The sequence below is a fragment of the Oncorhynchus tshawytscha genome, linkage group LG07 (assembly GCF_018296145.1).
Source record: "Oncorhynchus tshawytscha isolate Ot180627B linkage group LG07, Otsh_v2.0, whole genome shotgun sequence".
NCBI classification, from domain to species: Eukaryota; Metazoa; Chordata; class Actinopteri; order Salmoniformes; family Salmonidae; genus Oncorhynchus; species Oncorhynchus tshawytscha.
Window position 1 is genome coordinate 70,194,005 of NC_056435.1, and position 10,154 is coordinate 70,204,158.

Below are 10,154 nucleotides of genomic sequence, written 5' to 3' on the forward strand. Positions count from 1 at the left end.
GAGAGAAGATATTCTACTGTATGAGTATAACTGTCAGCTAGTGAGAGAAGATATTCTACTGTATGAGTATAACTGTCAGCTAGTGAGAGAAGATATTCTACTGTATGAGTATAACTGTCAGCTAGTGAGAGAAGATATTCTACTGTATGAGTATAACTGTCAGCTAGTGAGAGAAGATATTCTACTGTATGAGTATAACTGTCAGCTAGTGAGAGAAGATATTCTACTGTATGAGTATAACTGTCAGCTAGTGAGAGAAGATATTCTACTGTATGAGTATAACTGTCAGCTAGTGAGAGAAGATATTCTACTGTATGAGTATAACTGTCAGCTAACTATCAGCTAGTGAGAGAGATATTCTACTGATATATCTACTGTATGAAGATATAACTGTATGAGTATAACTGTCAGCTAGTGAGAGAAGATATTCTACTGTATGAGTATAACTGTCAGCTAGTGAGAGAAGATATTCTACTGTATGAGTATAACTGTCAGCTAGTGAGAGAAGATATTCTACTGTATGAGTATAACTGTCAGCTAGTGAGAGAAGATATTCTACTGTATGAGTATAACTGTCAGCTAGTGAGAGAGAAGATATTCTACTGTATGAGTATAACTGTCAGCTAGTGAGAGAAGATATTCTACTGTATGAGTATAACTGTCAGCTAGTGAGAGAAGATATTCTACTGTATGAGTATAACTGTCAGCTAGTGAGAGAAGATATTCTACTGTATGAGTATAACTGTCAGCTAGTGAGAGAAGATATTCTACTGATATTCTACTGTGAGAGAAGATATTCTACTGTATGAGTATAACTGTCAGCTAGTGAGAGAAGATATTCTACTGTATGAGTATAACTGTCAGCTAGTGAGAGAAGATATTCTACTGTATGAGTATAAGCTAGTCAAGATATTCTACTGTATGAGTATAACTGTCAGCTAGTGAGAGAAGATATTCTACTGAGAGAAGATATTCTACTGTATGAGTATAACTGTCAGCTAGTGAGAGAAGATATTCTACTGTATGAGTATAACTGTCAGCTAGTGAGAGAAGATATTCTACTGTATGAGTATAACTGTCAGCTAGTGAGAGAAGATATTCTACTGTATGAGTATAACTGTCAGCTAGTGAGAGAAGATATTCTACTGTATGAGTATAACTGTCAGCTAGTGAGAGAAGATATTCTACTGTATGAGTATAACTGTCAGCTAGTGAGAGAAGATATTCTACTGTATGAGTATAACTGTCAGCTAGTGAGAGAAGATATTCTACTGTATGAGTATAACTGTCAGCTAGTGAGAGAAGATATTCTACTGTATGAGTATAACTGTCAGCTAGTGAGAGAAGATATTCTACTGTATGAGTATAACTGTCAGCTAGTGAGAGAAGATATTCTACTGTATGAGTATAACTGTCAGCTAGTGAGAGAAGATATTCTACTGTATGAGTATAACTGTCAGCTAGTGAGAGAAGATATTCTACTGTATGAGTATAACTGTGAGAGAAGATACAGCTAGTGAGAGAAGATATTCTACTGTATGAGTATAACTGTCAGCTAGTGAGAGAAGATATTCTACTGTATGAGTATAACTGTCAGCTAGTGAGAGAAGATATTCTACTGTATGAGTATAACTGTCAGCTAGTGAGAGAAGATATTCTACTGTATGAGTATAACTGTCAGCTAGTGAGAGAAGATATTCTACTGTATGAGTATAACTGTCAGCTAGTGAGAAAGATATTCTACTGTATGAGTATAACTGTCAGCTAGTGAGAGAAGATATTCTACTGTATGAGTATAACTGTCAGCTAGTGAGAGAAGATATTCTACTGTATGAGTATAACTGTCAGCTAGTGAGAGAAGATATTCTACTGTATGAGTATAACTGTCAGCTAGTGAGAGAAGATATTCTACTGTATGAGTATAACTGTCAGCTAGTGAGAGAAGATATTCTACTGTATGAGTATAACTGTCAGCTAGTGAGAGAAGATATTCTACTGTATGAGTATAACTGTCAGCTAGTGAGAGAAGATATTCTACTGTATGAGTATAACTGTCAGCTAGAGAGAAGATATTCTACTGTATGAGTATAACTGTCAGCTAGAGAGAAGATATTCTACTGTATGAGTATAATACTGTCAGCTAGTGAGAGAAGATATTCTACTGTATGAGTATAACTGTCAGCTAGTGAGAGAAGATATTCTACTGTATGAGTATAACTGTCAGCTAGTGAGAGAAGATATTCTACTGTATGAGTATAACTGTCAGCTAGTGAGAGAAGATATTCTACTGTATGAGTATAACTGTCAGCTAGTGAGAGAAGATATTCTACTGTATGAGTATAACTGTCAGCTAGTGAGAGAAGATATTCTACTGTATGAGTATAACTGTCAGCTAGTGAGAGAAGATATTCTACTGTATGAGTATAACTGTCAGCTAGTGAGAAGATATTCTACTGTATGAGTATAACTGTCAGCTAGTGAGAGAAGATATTCTACTGTATGAGTATAACTGTCAGCTAGTGAGAGAAGATATTCTACTGTATGAGTATAACTGTCAGCTAGTGAGAGAAGATATTCTACTGTATGAGTATAACTGTCAGCTAGTGAGAGAAGATATTCTACTGTATGAGTATAACTGTCAGCTAGTGAGAGAAGATATTCTACTGTATGAGTATAACTGTCAGCTAGTGAGAGAAGATATTCTACTGTATGAGTATAACTGTCAGCTAGTGAGAGAAGATATTCTGTACTGTATGAGAGAAGATATTCTACTGTATGAGTATAACTGTCAGCTAGTGAGAGAAGATATTCTACTGTATGAGTATAACTGTCAGCTAGTGAGAGAAGATATTCTACTGTATGAGTATAACTGTCAGCTAGTGAGAGAAGATATTCTACTGTATGAGTATAACTGTCAGCTAGTGAGAGAAGATATTCTACTGTATGAGTATAACTGTCAGCTAGTGAGAGAAGATATTCTACTGTATGAGTATAACTGTCAGCTAGTGAGAGAAGATATTCTACTGTATGAGTATAACTGTCAGCTAGTGAGAGAAGATATTCTACTGTATGAGTATAACTGTCAGCTAGTGAGAGAAGATATTCTACTGTATGAGTATAACTGTCAGCTAGTGAGAGAAGATATTCTACTGTATGAGTATAACTGTCAGCTAGTGAGAGAAGATATTCTACTGTATGAGTATAACTGTCAGCTAGTGAGAGAAGATATTCTACTGTATGAGTATAACTGTCAGCTACTGTGAGCTAGTGAGAGAAGATATTCTACTGTATGTATGAGTATAACTGTCAGCTAGTGAGAGAAGATATTCTACTGTATGAGTATAACTGTCAGCTAGTGAGAGAAGATATTCTACTGTATGAGTATAACTGTCAGCTAGTGAGAGAAGATATTCTACTGTATGAGTATAACTGTCAGCTAGTGAGAGAAGATATTCTACTGTATGAGTATAACTGTCAGCTAGTGAGAGAAGATATTCTACTGTATGAGTATAACTGTCAGCTAGTGAGAGAAGATATTCTACTGTATGAGTATAACTGTCAGCTAGTGAGAGAAGATATTCTACTGTATGAGTATAACTGTCAGCTAGTGAGAGAAGATATTCTACTGTATAACTGTCAGCTAGAGAGAAGATAACTGTCAGCTAGTGAGAGAAGATATTCTACTGTATGAGTATAACTGTCAGCTAGTGAGAGAAGATATTCTACTGTATGAGTATAACTGTCAGCTAGTGAGAGAAGATATTCTACTGTATGAGTATAACTGTCAGCTAGTGAGAGAAGATATTCTACTGTATGAGTATAACTGTCAGCTAGTGAGAGAAGATATTCTACTGTATGAGTATAACTGTCAGCTAGTGAGAGAAGATATTCTACTGTATGAGTATAACTGTCAGCTAGTGAGAGAAGATATTCTACTGTATGAGTATAACTGTCAGCTAGTGAGAGAAGATATTCTACTGTATGAGTATAACTGTCAGCTAGTGAGAGAAGATATTCTACTGTATGAGTATAACTGTCAGCTAGTAAGAGAAGATATTCTACTGTATGAGTATAACTGTCAGCTAATGAGAGAAGATATTCTACTGTATGAGTATAACTGTCAGCTAGTGAGAGAGATATTCTACTGTATGAGTATAACTGTCAGCTAGTGAGAGAAGATATTCTACTGTATGAGTATAACTGTCAGCTAGTGAGAGAAGATATTCTACTGTATGAGTATAACTGTCAGCTAGTGAGAGAAGATATTCTACTGTATGAGTATAACTGTCAGCTAGTGAGAGAAGATATTCTACTGTATGAGTATAACTGTCAGCTAGTGAGAGAAGATATTCTACTGTATGAGTATAACTGTCAGCTAGTGAGAGAAGATATTCTACTGTATGAGTATAACTGTCAGCTAGTGAGAGAAGATATTCTACTGTATGAGTATAACTGTCAGCTAGTGAGAGAAGATATTCTACTGTATGAGTATAACTGTCAGCTAGTGAGAGAAGATATTCTACTGTATGAGTATAACTGTCAGCTAGTGAGAGAAGATATTCTACTGTATGAGTATAACTGTCAGCTAGTGAGAGAAGATATTCTACTGTATGTCAGCTATAACTGTCAGCTAGTGAGAGAAGATATTCTACTGTATGAGTATAACTGTCAGCTAGTGAGAGAAGATATTCTACTGTATGAGTATAACTGTCAGCTAATGAGAGAAGATATTCTACTGTATGAGTATAACTGTCAGCTAGTGAGAGAAGATATTCTACTGTATGAGTATAACTGTCAGCTAGTGAGAAGATATTCTACTGTATGAGTATAACTGTCAGCTAGTGAGAGAAGATATTCTACTGTATGAGTATAACTGTCAGCTAGTGAGAGAAGATATTCTACTGTATGAGTATAACTGTCAGCTAGTGAGAGAAGATATTCTACTGTATGAGTATAACTGTCAGCTAGTGAGAAAGATATTCTACTGTATGAGTATAACTGTCAGCTAGTGAGAGAAGATATTCTACTGTATGAGTATAACTGTCAGCTAGTGAGAGAAGATATTCTACTGTATGAGTATAACTGTCAGCTAGTGAGAGAAGATATTCTACTGTATGAGTATAACTGTCAGCTAGTGAGAGAAGATATTCTACTGTATGAGTATAACTGTCAGCTAGTGAGAGAAGATATTCTACTGTATGAGTATAACTGTCAGCTAGTGAGAGAAGATATTCTACTGTATGAGTATAACTGTCAGCTAGTGAGAGAAGATATTCTACTGTATGAGTATAACTGTCAGCTAGTGAGAGAAGATATTCTACTGTATGAGTATAACTGTCAGCTAGTGAGAGAAGATATTCTACTGTATGAGTATAACTGTCAGCTAGTGAGAGAAGATATTCTACTGTATGAGTATAACTGTCAGCTAGTGAGAGAAGATATTCTACTGTATGAGTATAACTGTCAGCTAGTGAGAGAAGATATTCTACTGTATGAGTATAACTGTCAGCTAGTGAGAGAAGATATTCTACTGTATGAGTATAACTGTCAGCTAGTGAGAGAAGATATTCTACTGTATATTCTACTGTATAACTGTCAGCTAATGAGAGAAGATATTCTACTGTATGAGTATAACTGTCAGCTAGTGAGAGAAGATATTCTACTGTATGAGTATAACTGTCAGCTAGTGAGAGAAGATATTCTACTGTATGAGTATAACTGTCAGCTAGTGAGAGAAGATATTCTACTGTATGAGTATAACTGTCAGCTAGTGAGAGAAGATATTCTACTGTATGAGTATAACTGTCAGCTAGTGAGAAAGATATTCTACTGTATGAGTATAACTGTCAGCTAGTGAGAGAAGATATTCTACTGTATGAGTATAACTGTCAGCTAGTGAGAGAAGATATTCTACTGTATGAGTATAACTGTCAGCTAGTGAGAAGATATTCTACTGTATGAGTATAACTGTCAGCTATGAGAGAAGATATTCTACTGTATGAGTATAACTGTCAGCTAGTGAGAGAAGATATTCTACTGTATGAGTATAACTGTCAGCTAGTGAGAGAAGATATTCTACTGTATGAGTATAACTGTCAGCTAGTGAGAGAAGATATTCTACTGTATGAGTATAACTGTCAGCTAGTGAGAGAAGATATTCTACTGTATGAGTATAACTGTCAGCTAGTGAGAGAAGATATTCTACTGTATGAGTATAACTGTCAGCTAGTGAGAGAAGATATTCTACTGTATGAGTATAACTGTCAGCTAGTGAGAGAAGATATTCTACTGTATGAGTATAACTGTCAGCTAGTGAGAGAAGATATTCTACTGTATGAGTATAACTGTCAGCTAGTGAGAGAAGATATTCTACTGTATGAGTATAACTGTCAGCTAGTGAGAACTGTTGCTAAGAGATATTCTACTGTATGAGTATAACTGTCAGCTAGTGAGAGAAGATATTCTACTGTATGAGTATAACTGTCAGCTAGTGAGAGAAGATATTCTACTGTATGAGTATAACTGTCAGCTAGTGAGAGAAGATATTCTACTGTATAGTATAACTGTCAGCTAGTGAGAGAAGATATTCTACTGTATGAGTATAACTGTCAGCTAGTGAGAGAAGATATTCTACTGTATGAGTATAACTGTCAGCTAGTGAGAGAAGATATTCTACTGTATGAGTATAACTGTCAGCTAGTGAGAGAAGATATTCTACTGTATAACTGTCAGCTATAAGAAGATATTCTACTGTATGAGTATAGTGAGAGAAGATATTCTACTGTATGAGTATAACTGTCAGCTAGTGAGAGAAGATATTCTACTGTATGAGTATAACTGTCAGCTAGTGAGAGAAGATATTCTACTGTATGAGTATAACTGTCAGCTAGTGAGAGAAGATATTCTACTGTATGAGTATAACTGTCAGCTAGTGAGAGAAGATATTCTACTGTATGAGTATAACTGTCAGCTAGTGAGAGAAGATATTCTACTGTATGAGTATAACTGTCAGCTAGTGAGAGAAGATATTCTACTGTATGAGTATAACTGTCAGCTAGTGAGAGAAGATATTCTACTGTATGAGTATAACTGTCAGCTAGTGAGAGAAGATATTCTACTGTATGAGTATAACTGTCAGCTAGTGAGAGAAGATATTCTACTGTATGAGTATAACTGTCAGCTAGTGAGAGAAGATATTCTACTGTATGAGTATAACTGTCAGCTAGTAGGAGAAGATATTCTACTGTATGAGTATAACTGTCAGCTAGTGAGAGAAGATATTCTACTGTATAAGTATAACTGTCAGCTAGTAGGAGAAGATATTCTACTGTATGAGTATAACTGTCAGCTAGTAGGAGAAGATATTCTACTGTATGAGTATAACTGTCAGCTAGTGAGAGAAGATATTCTACTGTATGAGTATAACTGTCAGCTAGTGAGAGAAGATATTCTACTGTATGAGTATAACTGTCAGCTAGTGAGAGAAGATATTCTACTGTATGAGTATAACTGTCAGCTAGTGAGAGAAGATATTCTACTGTATGAGTATAACTATCAGCTAGTGAGAGAAGATATTCTACTGTATGAGTATAACTGTTGCTAGTGAGAGAAGATATTCTACTGTCAGCTAGTGAGAGAAGATATAACTGTCATAACTAGTGAGAGAAGATATTCTACTGTATGAGTATAACTGTCAGCTAGTGAGAGAAGATATTCTACTGTATGAGTATAACTGTCAGCTAGTGAGAGAAGATATTCTACTGTATGAGTATAACTGTCAGCTAGTGAGAGAAGATATTCTACTGTATAAGTATAACTGTCAGCTAGTAGGAGAAGATATTCTACTGTATGAGTATAACTGTCAGCTAGTAGGAGAAGATATTCTACTGTATGAGTATAACTGTCAGCTAATGAGAGAAGATAGTCTACTGTATGACTATAACTGTTGCTAGTGAGAGAAGATATTCTACTGTATGAGTATAACTGTCAGCTAGTGAGAGAAGATATTCTACTCTATGAGTATAACTGTCAGCTATTGAGAGAAGATATTCTACTGTATGAGTATAACTGTCAGCTAGTGAGAGAAGATATTCTACTCTATGAGTATAACTGTCAGCTTTTGAGAGAAGATATTCTACTCTATGAGTATAACTGTCAGCTAGTGAGAGAAGATATTCTACTGTATGAGTATAACTGTCAGCTAGTGAGAGAAGATATTCTACTGTATGAGTATAACTGTCAGCTAGTGAGAGAAGATATTCTACTGTATGAGTATAACTGTCAGCTAGTGAGAGAAGATATTCTACTGTATGAGTATAACTGTCAGCTAGTGAGAGAAGATATTCTACTGTATGAGTATAACTGTCAGCTAGTGAGAGAAGATATTCTACTGTATGAGTATAACTGTCAGCTAGTGAGAGAAGATATTCTACTGTATGAGTATAACTGTCAGCTAGTGAGAGAAGATATTCTACTGTATGAGTATAACTGTCAGCTAGTGAGAGAAGATATTCTACTGTATGAGTATAACTGTCAGCTAGTGAGAGAAGATATTCTACTGTATGAGTATAACTATCAGCTAGTGAGAGAAGATATTCTACTGTATGAGTATAACTGTCAGCTAGTGAGAGAAGATATTCTACTGTATGAGTATAACTGTCAGCTAATGAGAGAAGATAGTCTACTGTATGACTATAACTGTCAGCTAGTAAGAGAAGATATTCTACTGTATGAGTATAACTGTCAGCTAGTGAGAGAAGATATTCTTACTGTATGAGTATAACTGTCAGCTAGTGAGAGAAGATATTCTACTGTATGAGTATAACTGTCAGCTAGTGAGAGAAAGATATTCTACTGTATGAGTATAACTGTCAGCTAGTGAGAGAAGATATTCTACTGTATGAGTATAACTATCAGCTAGTGAGAAAGATATTCTACTGTATGAGTATAACTGTCAGCTAGTGAGAGAAGATATTCTACTGTATATAACCTGTCAGAGTATAACTGTCAGCTAGTGAGAGAAGATATTCTACTGTATGAGTATAACTGTCAGCTAGTGAGAGAAGATATTCTACTGTATGAGTATAACTGTCAGCTAGTGAGAGAAGATATTCTACTGTATGAGTATAACTGTCAGCTAGTGAGAGAAGATATTCTACTGTATGAGTATAACTGTCAGCTAGTGAGAGAAGATATTCTACTGTATGAGTATAACTGTCAGCTAGTGAGAGAAGATATTCTACTGTATGAGTATAACTGTCAGCTAGTGAGAGAAGATATTCTACTGTATGAGTATAACTGTCAGCTAGTGAGAGAAGATATTCTACTCTATGAGTATAACTGTCAGCTTTTGAGAGAAGATATTCTACTCTATGAGTATAACTGTCAGCTAGTGAGAGAAGATATTCTACTGTATGAGTATAACTGTCAGCTAGTGAGAGAAGATATTCTACTGTATGAGTATAACTGTCAGCTAGTGAGAGAAGATATTCTACTGTATGAGTATAACTGTCAGCTAGTGAGAGAAGATATTTTACTGTATGAGTATAACTGTCAGCTAGTGAGAGAATATATTCTACTGTATGGAGTATAACTAGTGATATTCTACTGCTAGTGAGAGAAGATATTCTACTGTATGAGTATAACTGTCAGCTAGTAAGAGAAGATATTCTACTGTATGAGTATAACTGTCAGCTAGTGAGAAGATATTCTACTGTATGAGTATAACTGTCAGCTAGTAGAGAAGATATTCTACTGTATGAGTATAACTATCAGCTAATGAGAGAAGATATCTCTACTGTATGAGTATAACTGTCAGCTAGTGAGAGAAGATATTCTACTGTATGAGTATAACTGTCAGCTAGTAGGAAGATATTCTACTGTATGATATAACTGTCCAGCTAATGAGAGAAGATAGTCTACTGTATAAGCATAACTGTCAGCCAGTAGAGAATATTCTACTGTTGCTAGTGAGAGAAGATATTCTACTGTATAAGTATAACTGTCAGCTAGTGAGAGAAGATATTCTACTGTATGAGTATAACTGTCAGCTATTGAGAGAAAGATATTCTACTGTATAGGTATAACTGTCAGCTAGTGAGAGAAGATATTCTACTGTATGAGTATAACTGTCAGCTAGTGAGAAGATATTCTAC